This window comes from Pseudophryne corroboree, unplaced genomic scaffold (genome assembly GCF_028390025.1).
Source record: "Pseudophryne corroboree isolate aPseCor3 unplaced genomic scaffold, aPseCor3.hap2 scaffold_271, whole genome shotgun sequence".
NCBI lineage: Eukaryota > Metazoa > Chordata > Amphibia > Anura > Myobatrachidae > Pseudophryne > Pseudophryne corroboree.
Genome location: NW_026969372.1, coordinates 615,890 through 627,873, shown reverse-complemented (window position 1 = coordinate 627,873; position 11,984 = coordinate 615,890). Strand labels below are relative to the sequence as shown.

The 11,984-nt window shown below is 49.8% G+C and overlaps 15 non-coding genes and 1 pseudogene across 15 annotated transcripts; all 16 read left to right on the top strand.

Moving 5' to 3' along the window:
- Positions 1-2,573: 2,573 nt before the first annotated feature.
- On the top strand, positions 2,574-2,737 carry LOC135013460 (U1 spliceosomal RNA). Its single transcript, XR_010212132.1, has one exon. It is a non-coding gene; the product is annotated as a U1 spliceosomal RNA (small nuclear RNA).
- A 152-nt stretch (positions 2,738-2,889) lies between these two features.
- On the top strand, positions 2,890-3,031 carry LOC135013445 (U1 spliceosomal RNA; annotated as a pseudogene).
- Positions 3,032-3,723: 692 nt separating this feature from the next.
- Positions 3,724-3,887, top strand: LOC135013344 (U1 spliceosomal RNA). Its single transcript, XR_010212024.1, has one exon. It is a non-coding gene; the product is annotated as a U1 spliceosomal RNA (small nuclear RNA).
- A 152-nt stretch (positions 3,888-4,039) lies between these two features.
- LOC135013590 (U1 spliceosomal RNA) lies at positions 4,040-4,202 on the top strand. Its single transcript, XR_010212251.1, has one exon. It is a non-coding gene; the product is annotated as a U1 spliceosomal RNA (small nuclear RNA).
- Positions 4,203-4,876: 674 nt separating this feature from the next.
- LOC135013668 (U1 spliceosomal RNA) lies at positions 4,877-5,040 on the top strand. Its single transcript, XR_010212319.1, has one exon. It is a non-coding gene; the product is annotated as a U1 spliceosomal RNA (small nuclear RNA).
- A 972-nt stretch (positions 5,041-6,012) lies between these two features.
- Positions 6,013-6,178, top strand: LOC135013461 (U1 spliceosomal RNA). Its single transcript, XR_010212133.1, has one exon. It is a non-coding gene; the product is annotated as a U1 spliceosomal RNA (small nuclear RNA).
- Positions 6,179-6,330: 152 nt separating this feature from the next.
- Positions 6,331-6,493, top strand: LOC135013472 (U1 spliceosomal RNA). Its single transcript, XR_010212145.1, has one exon. It is a non-coding gene; the product is annotated as a U1 spliceosomal RNA (small nuclear RNA).
- A 671-nt stretch (positions 6,494-7,164) lies between these two features.
- On the top strand, positions 7,165-7,328 carry LOC135013662 (U1 spliceosomal RNA). The gene has a single exon (XR_010212313.1). It is a non-coding gene; the product is annotated as a U1 spliceosomal RNA (small nuclear RNA).
- Positions 7,329-7,480: 152 nt separating this feature from the next.
- LOC135013540 (U1 spliceosomal RNA) lies at positions 7,481-7,643 on the top strand. The gene has a single exon (XR_010212210.1). It is a non-coding gene; the product is annotated as a U1 spliceosomal RNA (small nuclear RNA).
- Positions 7,644-8,314: 671 nt separating this feature from the next.
- On the top strand, positions 8,315-8,479 carry LOC135013558 (U1 spliceosomal RNA). The gene has a single exon (XR_010212223.1). It is a non-coding gene; the product is annotated as a U1 spliceosomal RNA (small nuclear RNA).
- A 152-nt stretch (positions 8,480-8,631) lies between these two features.
- LOC135013480 (U1 spliceosomal RNA) lies at positions 8,632-8,794 on the top strand. Its single transcript, XR_010212153.1, has one exon. It is a non-coding gene; the product is annotated as a U1 spliceosomal RNA (small nuclear RNA).
- A 674-nt stretch (positions 8,795-9,468) lies between these two features.
- LOC135013341 (U1 spliceosomal RNA) lies at positions 9,469-9,632 on the top strand. The gene has a single exon (XR_010212020.1). It is a non-coding gene; the product is annotated as a U1 spliceosomal RNA (small nuclear RNA).
- Positions 9,633-9,784: 152 nt separating this feature from the next.
- Positions 9,785-9,947, top strand: LOC135013470 (U1 spliceosomal RNA). The gene has a single exon (XR_010212143.1). It is a non-coding gene; the product is annotated as a U1 spliceosomal RNA (small nuclear RNA).
- Positions 9,948-10,621: 674 nt separating this feature from the next.
- On the top strand, positions 10,622-10,785 carry LOC135013403 (U1 spliceosomal RNA). Its single transcript, XR_010212079.1, has one exon. It is a non-coding gene; the product is annotated as a U1 spliceosomal RNA (small nuclear RNA).
- Positions 10,786-10,937: 152 nt separating this feature from the next.
- On the top strand, positions 10,938-11,100 carry LOC135013523 (U1 spliceosomal RNA). The gene has a single exon (XR_010212193.1). It is a non-coding gene; the product is annotated as a U1 spliceosomal RNA (small nuclear RNA).
- A 674-nt stretch (positions 11,101-11,774) lies between these two features.
- LOC135013429 (U1 spliceosomal RNA) lies at positions 11,775-11,938 on the top strand. The gene has a single exon (XR_010212104.1). It is a non-coding gene; the product is annotated as a U1 spliceosomal RNA (small nuclear RNA).
- Positions 11,939-11,984: the final 46 nt, after the last annotated feature.

Here is an 11,984-nt window from a genome sequence, read left to right as displayed (position 1 = left end):
CATGTTTCGTTCCTGATATTCAGCGCAGCCGTTTGTTCTTTTTCTATGCTATCACCACAATACTACACATAGTATTCCGGCAAGCGCAGACTATCAGGAACATAAAATTGTGATTATTTAATTCTATGAAACACGTATTGGTTTTCACTTTTTATTTTGATGATTAGGCGCTCGTTTGTTGCAGTTTTTTGTTTTGGTCAATTCTGAGACACGCCTGGCTGAAGCCAGGGCTAACAGCATTACCACTTTCCATGTGAGATATTTTAAGTCCACAGTGGTGAGTGGTTCAAACCAATGTGATTTTAGGAATCCCAAAACTACATTGAGATCCCAAGGTGCCACTGGAGGCACAAAAGGAGGCTGTATATGCAGTACTCCCTTGACAAACGTCTGAACTTCAGGAACAGAAGCCAGTTCTTTTTGGAAGAATATTGACAGGGCCGAAATTTGAACCTTAATGGACCCTAATTTGAGGCCCATAGACAGTCCTGTTTGCAGGAAATGCAGGAAACGACCCAGTTGAAATTCCTCTGTAGGGGCCTTCCTGGCCTCGCACCACGCAACATATTTACGCCAAATACGGTGATAATGTTGTATGGTTACATCCTTCCTGGCTTTGATCAGGGTAGGGATGACTTCATCCGGAATGCCTTTTTCCTTCAGGATCCGGCGTTCAACCGCCATGCCGTCAAACGCAGCCGCGGTAAGTCTTGGAACAGACATGGTCCCTGCTGGAGCAGGTCCTTTCTTAGAGGTAGAGGCCACGGGTCTTCCGTGAGCATCTCTTGAATTTCCGGGTACCAAGTCCTTCTTGGCCAATCCGGAGCCACGAGTATAGTCTTTACTCCTCTCCTTCTTATGATTCTCAGTACTTTTGGTATGAGAGGAAGAGGAGGGAACACATACACTGACTGGTACACCCACGGTGTTACCAGAGAGTCCACAGCTATTGCCTGAGGGTCCCTTGACCTGACGCAATATCTGTCCAGCTTTTTGTTGAGGCGGGACGCCATCATGTCCACCCTTTGGTTTTTCCCAACGGTTCACAATCATGTGGAAGACTTCTGGGTGAAGTCCCCACTCCCCCGGGTGAAGATCGTGTCTGCTGAGGAAGTCTGCTTCCCAGTTGTCCACTCCCGGAATGAACACTGCTGACAGTGCTATCACATGATTCTCCGCCCAGCGAAGAATCCTTGCCACTTCCATCATTGCCCTCCTGCTTCTTGTGCCGCCCTGTCTGTTTACGTGGGCGACTGCCGTGATGTTGTCCGACTGGATCAACACCGGCTGACCCTGAAGCAGAGGTCTTGCCTGACTTAGGGCATTGTAAATGGCCCTTAGTTCCAGGATATTTATGTGAAGTGACGTTTCCATGCTTGACCACAAGCCCAGGAAATTTCTTCCCTGTGTGACTGCTCCCCAGCCTCTCAGGCTGGCATCCGTGGTCACCAGGACCCAATCCTGAATGCCGAATCTGCGGCCCTCTAGGAGATGAGCACTCTGTAACCACCACAGGAGAGACATCCTTGTCCTTGGAGACAGGGTTATCCGCTGATGCATTTGAAGATGCGATCCGGACCATTTGTCCAGCAGATCCCACTGAAAAGTTCTTGCATGGAATCTGCCGAATGGAATCGCTTCGTAAGAAGCCACCATCTTTCCCAGGACCATTGTGCATTGTACTGACACTTGGCCTGGTCTTAGGAGGTTCCTGACTATGTCGGATAACTCCTTGGCTTTCTCCTCCGGGAGAAACACCTTTTTCTGTACTGTGTCCAGAATCATCCCTAGGAACAGCAGACGTGTCGTCGGAATCAGCTGCGATTTTGGAATATTTAGAATCCATCCGTGCTGTCGTAGTACTACTTGAGATAGTGCTACTCCGACCTCTAACTGTTCTCTGGACCTTGCCTGCTTACTTTGTGCCTTCCAATGCACAATGCAAACTACAGGTAGTGCTGCAGGGCCCACACCCTTTTACTTGCCGTACAGAGCAGCTCTGGAGCTGTTACAGTGCCCAGCTGCTGCAAGAAATCAGCTTGAATGCTTCAGGGGCTGGGGCATAGCCAACATGAGCCCCACACCGAAGGAGGGTGGAGGTGTTTAATGCGAACTAGGGGTCATCCAAGCGCCGCAAAAGGCCGCCATGCCCTACACGCCTCTTTTCTCTTTTCATATGCAGACGAGGGTTGAAGCCAACTTTGACCCACTGCTTGGATGACATCACCGTATGCAAATCCATCTGCTGCAGGCCTTCCCCCAGGAATGCTTGCACTAGTTGTTGCATTTGGTTTGTTGTTTGACCCACTGCTTGGATGACATCACCGTATGCAAATCCATCTGCTGCAGGCCTTCCCCCAGGAATGCTTGCACTAGTTGTTGCATTTGGTTTGTTGTTTGGGGGTGCTTCATTATTAGGCAGCCTTCTGCCCTCCCATGTTCATCTGAAAATTTGTGTTCTCCCTGCAGTTGTTGTCCCCAGATGAGAGTTCCCTTGTGCTGCCTCAGTTGAATCTCCTTTACTTGACAGAGATGTGCCTGAGCAGCGGCCCTCCCCAGCCCTATCCCAAATCATACTTATTTTGCATAGGAGATACCATGGTCATGAAGATTGTTCTCCCAGGGTGAGGTTCATTCATTGCATTCTGGGTATGCTGACCCCTGTGATTTCCCCAAATGTGGGAAACTCGACTGCATTATTTGTGGTAGTGGGGGACTGTGTTTGTGCTTTCCTCTGGTCAGCTCTGGTAAAAGTCAGATTTATTTGTCTCAGATCTTCCTCTAGCCTTGTTCTTCTTTCGAGAGTTCCCTTGTGCTGCCTCAGTTGGATCTCCTTCACTTGACAGGGGGGTACCCGAGCAGCGACCCTCCCCAGCTCTAGCCCAACTTCTACTTACCTGGCAGGTGAGATACTATGATCATGTAGGTGCTTCTCCCAGGGCAAGGCTCACCCATTGCACTCTGGGTGTGCTGCTCCTGCGATTTCCCCAAATGTGGGAAACTTGACTGCATAATTTGTGTTTCCCCTGGTCGGCTCTCATATAATTCAGATCTCTTTGTCTCAGGTCTCTCTCCAGCCTAGTTTGCTGTCTGTTTCAACTTCTCTTTTCTTGAGCCGCTCCCTTCTATGCCCTTGCGCACTATCCTGACTTCTCCCGTCTGCTTACTTTGTGCCTTCCAATGCACAATGCAAACTACAGGTAGTGCTGCAGGGCCCACACCCTTTTACTTGCCGTTCAGAGCAGCTCTGGAGCTGTTACAGTGCCCAGCTGCTGCAAGAAATCAGCTTGAATGCTTCAGGGGCTGGGGCATAGCCAACATGAGCCCCACACCGAAGGAGGGTGGAGGTGTTTAATGCGAACTAGGGGTCATCCAAGCGCCGCAAAAGGCCGCCATGCCCTGCACGCCCCTTTTCTCTTTTCATATGCAGACGAGGGTTGAAGCCAACTTTGACCCACTGCTTGGATGACATCACCATATGCAAATCCATCTGCTGCAGGCCTTCCCCCAGGAATGCTTGTACTAGTTGTTGCATTTGGTTTGTTGTTTGGGGGTGCTTCAGTATTAGGCAGCCTTCTGCCCTCCCATGTTTATCTGGAAATATGTGTTCTCCCTGCAGTTGTTGTCCCCAGATGAGAGTTCCCTTGTGCTGCCTCAGTTGAATCTCCTTTACTTGACAGAGATGTGCCTGAGCAGCGGCCCTCCCCAGCCCTATACAAAATCATACTTATTTTGCATAGGCGATACCATGGTCATGAAGATTGTTCTCCCAGGGTGAGGTTCATTCATTGCATTCTGGGTATGCTGACCCCTGTGATTTCCCCAAATGTGGGAAACTCGACTGCATTATTTGTGGTAGTGGGGGACTGTGTTTGTGCTTTCCTCTGGACAGCTCTGGTAAAAGTCAGATTTATTTGTCTCAGATCTTCCTCTAGCCTTGTTCTTCTTTCGAGAGTTCCCTTGTGCTGCCTCAGTTGGATCTCTTTCACTTGACAGGGGGGTGCCAGAGCAGCGACCCTCCTCAGCTCTAGCCCAACTCCTACTTACCTGCCAGGTGAGATACTTTGATCATGAAGGTGCTTCTCCCAGGGCAAGGCTCACCCATTGCACTCTGGGTGTGGTGCCCCTGCGATTTCCCCAAATGTGGGAAGCTTGACTGCATAATTTGTGTTTCCCCTGGTCAGCTCTCGTATAATTCAGATCTCTTTGTCTCAGGTCTCTCTCCAGCCTAGTTTGCTGTCTGTTTCCACTTCTTTTTTCATGAGCCCCTCCCTTTTATACCCTTGTGCACTATCCTGACTTCTCCTCCTGTCTGCTTACTTTGTGCCTTCCAATGCACAATGCAAACTACAGGTAGTGCTGCAGGGCCCACACCCTTTTACTTGCCGTACAGAGCAGCTCATGAGCTGTTACAGTGCCCAGCTGCTGCAAGAAATCAGCTTGAATGCTTCAGGGGCTGGGGCATAGCCAACATGAGCCCCACACCGAAGGAGGGTGGAGGTGTTTAATGTGAACTAGGGGTCATCCAAGCGCCGCAAAAGGCCGCCATGCCCTGCACGCCCCTTTTCTCTTTTCATATGCAGACGAGGGTTGAAGCCAACTTTGACCCACTGCTTGGATGACATCACCGTATGCAAATCCATCTGCTGCAGGCCTTCCCCCAGGAATGCTTGCACTAGTTGTTGCATTTGGTTTGTTGTTTGGGGGTGCTTCAGTATTAAGCAGCCTTCTGCCCTCCCATGTTCATCTGAAAATATGTGTTCTCCCTGCAGTTGTTGTCCCCAGATGAGAGTTCCCTTGTGCTGCCTCAGTTGAATCTCCTTTACTTGACAGAGATGTGCCTGAGCAGCGGCCCTCCCCAGCCCTATCCCAAATCATACTTATTTTGCATAGGAGATACCATGGTCATGAAGATTGTTCTCCCAGGGTGAGGTTCATTCATTGTATTCTGGGTATGCTGACCCCTGTGATTTCCCCAAATGTGGGAAACTCGACTGCATTATTTGTGGTAGTGGGGGACTGTGTTTGTGCTTTCCTCTGGTCAGCTCTGGTAAAAGTCAGATTTATTTGTCTCAGATCTTCCTCTAGCCTTGTTCTTCTTTCGAGAGTTCCCTTGTGCTGCCTCAGTTGGATCTCTTTCACTTGACAGGGGGGTGCCCGAGCAGCGACCCTCCCCAGCTCTAGCCCAACTCCTACTTACCTGCCAGGTGAGATACTATGATCATGAAGGTGCTTCTCCCAGGGCAAGGCTCACCCATTGCACTCTGATTTCCCCAAATGTGGGAAGCTTGACTGCATAATTTGTGTTTCCCCTGGTCGGCTCTCGTATAATTCAGATCTCTTTGTCTCAGGTCTCTCTCCAGCCTAATTTGCTGTCTGTTTCCACTTCTTTTTTCATGAGCCCCTCCCTTTTATACCCTTGTGCACTATCCTGACTTCTCCTCCTGTCTGCTTTCTTTGTGCCTTCCAATGCACAATGCAAACTACAGGTAGTGCTTCAGGGCCCACACCCTTTTACTTGCCGTACAGAGCAGCTCTGGAGCTGTTACAGTGCCCAGCTGCTGCAAGAAATCAGCTTGAATGCTTCAGGGGCTGGGGCATAGCCAACATGAGCCCCACACCGAAGGAGGGTGGAGGTGTTTAATGCGAACTAGGGGTCATCCAAGCGTCGCAAAAGGCCGCCATGCCCTGCACGCCCCTTTTCTCTTTTCATATGCAGACGAGGGTTGAAGCCAACGTTGACCCACTGCTTGGATGACATCACCGTATGCAAATCCATCTGCTGCAGGCCTTCCCCCAGGAATGCTTGCACTAGTTGTTGCATTTGGTTTGTTGTTTGGGGGTGCTTCAGTATTAGGCAGCCTTCTGCCCTCCCATGTTCATCTGAAAATATGTGTTCTCCCTGCAGTTGTTGTCCCCAGATGAGAGTTCCCTTGTGCTGCCTCAGTTGAATCTCCTTTACTTGACAGAGATGTGCATGAGCAGCGGCCCTCCCCAGCCCTATCCCAAATCATACTTATTTTGCATAGGAGATACCATGGTCATGAAGATTACTCTCCCAGGGTGAGGTTCATTCATTGCATTCTGGGTATGCTGACCCCTGTGATTTCCCCAAATGTGGGAAACGCGACTGCTTTATTTGTTGGTAGTGGGGGGACTGTGTTTGTGCTTTCTTCTGGTCAGCTCTGGTAAAAGTCAGATTTCTTTGTCTCAGATCTTCCTCTAGCCTTGTTCTTCTTTCGAGAGTTCCTTTGTGCTGCCTCAGTTGGATCTCCTTCACTTGACAGGGGGGTGCCCGAGCAGCGACCCTCCCCAGTTCTTGCCCAACTCCTACTTACCTGCCAGGTGAGATACTATGATCATGAAGGTGCTTCTCCCAGGGCAAGGCTCACCCATTGCACTCTGGGTGTGCTGCCCCTGCGATTTCCCCAAATGTGGGAAACTTGACTGCATAATTTGTGTTTCCCCTGGTCGGCTCTCGTATAATTCAGATCTCTTTGTCTCAGGTCTCTCTCCAGCCTAGTTTGCTGTCTGTTTCCACTTCTCTTTTCTTGAGCCGCTCCCTTCTATGCCCTTGCGCACTATCCTGACTTCTCCCGTCTGCTTACTTTGTGCCTTCCTACGCACAATGCGAACTACAGGTAGTGCTGCAGGGCCCACACCCTTTTAGTTGCCTTACAGAGCAGCTCTGGAGCTGTTACAGTGCCCAGCTGCTGCAAGAAATCAGCTTGAATGCTTCAGGGGCTGGGGCATAGCCAACATGAGCCCCACACCGAAGGAGGGTGGAGGTGTTTAATGCGAACTAGGGGTCATCCAAGCGCCGCAAAAGGCCGCCATGCCCTGCATAACCCTTTTCTCTTTTCATATGCAGATGAGGGTTCCAGCCAACTTTGGCCCACTGCTTGGATGACATCACCGTATGCAAATCCGTCTTCTGCAGACCTTCACCCAGGAATGCTTTTACTAGTTGTTGCATTTGGTTTGTTGTTTGGGGGTGCTTCAGTATTAGGCAGCCTTCTGTCCTCCCATATTCATCTGAAAATATGTGTTCTCCCTGCAGTTGTTGTCCCCAGATGAGAGTTCCCTTGTGCTGCCTCAGTTGAATCTCCTTTACTTGACAGAGATGTGCCTGAGCAGCGGTCCTCCCCAGCCCTATCCCAAATCATACTTATTTTGCATAGGAGATACCATGGTCATGAAGATTGTTCTCCCAGGGTGAGGTTCATTCATTGCATTCTGGGTATGCTGACCCCTGTGATTTCCCCAAATTTGGGAAACTCGACTGCATTATTTGTGGTAGTGGGGGACTGTGTTTGTGCTTTCCTCTGGTCAGCTCTGGTAAAAGTCAGATTTCTTTGTCTCAGATCTTCCTCTAGCCTTGTTCTTCTTTCGAGAGTTTCCTTGTGCTGCCTCAGTTGGATCTCCTTCACTTGACAGGGGGGTGCCCGAGCAGCGACCCTCCCAAGCTCTAGCCCAACTCCTACTTACCTGCCAGGTGAGATACTATAATCAGGAAGGTGCTTCTCCCAGGGCAAGGCTCACCCATTGCACTCTGGGTGTGCTGCTCCTGCGATTTCCCCAAATGTGGGAAACTTGACTGCATAATTTGTGTTTCCCCTGGTCGGCTCTCGTATAATTCAGATCTCTTTGTCTCAGGTCTCTCTCCAGCCTAGTTTGCTGTCTGTTTCAACTTCTCTTTTCTTGAGCCGCTCCCTTCTATGCCCTTGCGCACTATCCTGACTTCTCCCGTCTGCTTACTTTGTGCCTTCCAATGCACAATGCAAACTACAGGTAGTGCTGCAGGGCCCACACCCTTTTACTTGCCGTTCAGAGCAGCTCTGGAGCTGTTACAGTGCCCAGCTGCTGCAATAAATCAGCTTGAATGCTTCAGGGGATGGGGCATGGCCAACATGAGCCCCACACCAAAGGAGGGTGGGGGTGTTTAATGCGAACTAGGGGTCATCCAAGCACCGCAAAAGGCCGCCATGCCCTGCACGCCCCTTTTCTCTTTTCATATGCAGATGAGGGTTGAAGCCAACTTTGACCCACTGCTTGGATGACATCACCGTATGCAAATCCGTCTTCTGCAGAACTTACCCCAGGAATGCTTGCACTAGTTGTTGCATTTGGTTTGTTGTTTGGGGGTGCTTCAGTATTAGGCAGCCTTCTGCCCTCCCATGTTCATCTGAAAATATGTGTTCTCCCTGCAGTTGTTGTCCCCAGATGAGAGTTCCCTTGTGCTGCCTCAGTTGAATCTCCTTTACTTGACAGAGATGTGCATGAGCAGCGGCCCTCCCCAGCCCTATCCCAAATCATACTTATTTTGCATAGGAGATACCATGGTCATGAAGATTACTCTCCCAGGGTGAGGTTCATTCATTGCATTCTGGGTATGCTGACCCCTGTGATTTCCCCAAATGTGGGAAACGCGACAGCTTTATTTGTTGGTAGTGGGGGACTGTGTTTGTGTTTTCCTCTGGTCAGCTCTGGTAAAAGTCAAATTTCTTTGTCTCAGATCTTCCTCTAGCCTTGTTCTTTTTTCGAGAGTTTCCTTGTGCTGCCTCAGTTGGATCTCCTTCACTTGACAGGGGGGTGCCCGAGCAGCGACCCTCCCCAGCTCTAGCCCAACTCCTACTTACCTGCCAGGTGAGATACTATGATCATGAAGGTGCTTCTCCCAGGGCAAGGCTCACCCATTGCACTCTGGGTGTGCTGCCCCTGCGATTTCCCCAAATGTGGGAAACTTGACTGCATAATTTGTGTTTCCCCTGGTCAGGTCTCGTATAATTCAGATCTCTTTGTCTCAGGTCTCTCTCCAGCCTAGTTTGCTGTCTGTTTCAACTTCTCTTTTCTTGAGCCGCTCCCTTTTATACCCTTGTGCACTATCCTGACTTCTCCTCCTGTCTGCTTACTTTGTGCCTTCCAATGCGCAATGCAAACTACAGGTAGTGCTGCAGGGCCCACACCCTTTTACTTGCCTAACAGAACAGCTCTGGAGCTGTTACAGTGCCAAGCTGCTGCAAGAAATCAGCTTGAATGCTTCAGGGGATGGGGCATGGCCAACATGAGCCCCACACCGAAGGAGGGTGGGGGTGTTTAATGCGAACTAAGGGTCATCCAAGCGCCGCAAAAGGCCGCCATGCCCTGCATACCCCTTTTCTCTTTTCATATGCAGATGAGGGTTCCAGCCAACTTTGGCCCACTGCTTGGATGACATCACCGTATGCAATTCCGTCTTCTGCAGAACTTCCCCCAGGAATGCTTGTACTAGTTGTTGCATTTGGTTTGTTGTTTGGGGGTGCTTCAGTATTAGGCAGCCTTCTGCCCTCCCATGTTCATCTGAAAATATGTGTTCTCCCTGCAGTTGTTGTCCCCAGATGAGAGTTTCCTTGTGCTGCCTCAGTTGAATCTCCTTTACTTGACAGAGATGTGCATGAGCAGCGGCCCTCCCCAGCCCTATCCCAAATCATACTTATTTTGCATAGGAGATACCATGGTCATGAAGATTGTTCTCCCAGGGTGAGGTTCATTCATTGCATTTTGGGTATGCTGACCCCTGTGATTTCCCCAAATGTGGGAAACTCGACTGCATTATTTGTGGTAGTGGGGGACTGTGTTTGTGCTTTCCTCTGGTCAGCTCTGGAAAAAGTCAGATTTCTTTGTCTCAGATCTTCCTCTAGCCTTGTTCTTCTTTCGAGAGTTCCCTTGTGCTGCCTCAGTTGGATCTCTTTCACTTGACAGGGGGGTGCCCGAACAGCGACTTTCCCCAGCTCTAGCCCAACTCCTACTTACCTGCCAGGTGAGATACTATGATCATGAAGGTGCTTCTCCCAGGGCAAGGCTCACCCATTGCACTCTGGGTGTGCTGCCCCTGCGATTTCCCCAAATGTGGGAAACTTGACTGCATAATTTGTGTTTCCCCTGGTCGGCTCTCGTATAATTCAGATCTCTTTGTCTCAGGTCTCTCTCCAGCCTAGTTTGCTGTCTGTTTCCACTTCTCTTTTCTTCAGCCGCTCCCTTCTATACCCTTGTGCACTATCCTGACTTCTCCTCCCATCTGCTTACTTTGTGCCTTCCAATGCACAATGCAAACTACAGGTAGTGCTGCAGGGCCCACACCCTTTTACTTGCCTTACAGAGCAGCTCTGGAGCTGTTACAGTGCCCAGCTGCTGCAAGAAATCAGCTTGAATGCTTCAGGGGATGGGGCATGGCCAACATGAGCCCCACACCAAAGGAGGGTGGAGGTGTTTAATGCGAACTAGGGGTCATCCAAGCACCGCAAAAGGCCGCCATGCCCTGCACGCCCCTTTTCTCTTTTCATATGCAGATGAGGGTTGAAGCCAACTTTGACCCACTGCTTGGATGACATCACCGTATGCAAATCCGTCTTCTGCAGAACTTCCCCCAGGAATGCTAGGACTAGTTGTTGCATTTGGTTTGTTGTTTGGGGGTGCTTCAGTATTAGGCAGCCTTCTGCCCTCCCATGTTCATCTGAAAATATGTGTTCTCCCTGCAGTTGTTGTCCCCAGATGAAAGTTCCCTTGTGCTGCCTCAGTTGAATCTCCTTTACTTGACAGAGATGTGCATGAGCAGCGGCCCTCCCCAGCCCTATTCCAAATCATACTTATTTTGCATAGGAGATACCATGGTCATGAAGATTTTTCTCCCAGGGTGAGGTTCATTCATTGCATTTTGGGTATGCTGACCCCTGTGATTTCCCCAAATGTGGGAAACTTGACTGCATTATTTGTGGTAGTGGGAGACTGTGTTTGTGCTTTCCTCTGGTCAGCTCTGGTAAAAGTCAGATTTCTTTGTCTCAGATTTTCCTTTAGCCTTGTTCTTCTTTCGAGAGTTCCCTTGTGCTGCCTCAGTTGGATCTCCTTCACTTTACAGGGGGGTACCCGAGCAGCGACCCTCCCCAGCTCTAGCCCAACTCCTACTTACCTGCCAGGTGAGATACTATGATCATGAAGGTGCTTCTCCCAGGGCAAGGCTCACCCATTGTACTCTGGGTGTGCTGCTCCTGCGATTTCCCCAAATGTGGGAAACTTGACTGCATAATTTGTGTTTCCCCTGGTCGGCTCTCGTATAATTCAGATCTCTTTGTCACAGGTCTCTCTCCAGCCTAGTTTGCTGTCTGTTTCCACTTCTCTTTTCTTCAGCCGCTCCCTTCTATACCCTTGTGCACTATCCTGACTTCTCCTCCCGTCTGCTTACTTTGTGCCTTCCAATGCACAATGCAAACTACAGGTAGTGCTGCAGGGCCCACACCCTTTTACTTGCCTTACAGAGCAGCTCTGGAGCTGTTACAGTGCCCAGCTACTGCAAGAAATCAGCTTGAATGCTTCAGGGGATGGGGCATGGCCAACATGAGCCCCACACCAAAGGAGGGTGGAGGTGTTTAATGCGAACAAGGGGTCATCCAAGCACCGCAAAAGGCCGCCATGCCCTGCACGCCCCTTTTCTCTTTTCATATGCAGATGAGGGTTGAAGCCAACTTTGACCCACTGCTTGGATGACATCACCGTATGCAAATCCGTCTTCTGCAGAACTTCCCCCAGGAATGCTTGCACTAGTTGTTGCATTTGGTTTGTTGCTTGGGGGTGCTTCAGTATTAGGCAGCCTTCTGCCCTCCCATGTTCATCTGAAAATATGTGTTCTCCCTGCAGTTGTTGACCCAAGATGAGAGTTCCCTTGTGCTGCCTCAGTTGAATCTCCTTTACTTGACAGAGATGTGCATGAGCAGCGGCCCTCCCCAGCCCTATTCCAAATCATGCTTATTTTGCATAGGAGATACCATGGTCATGAAGATTTTTCTCCCAGGGTGATGTTCATTCATTGCATTTTGGGTATGCTGACCCCTGTGATTTCCCCAAATGTGGGAAACTTGACTGCATTATTTGTGGTAGTGGGAGACTGTGTTTGTGCTTTCCTCTGGTCAGCTCTGGTAAAAGTCAGATTTCTTTGTCTCACATTTTCCTTT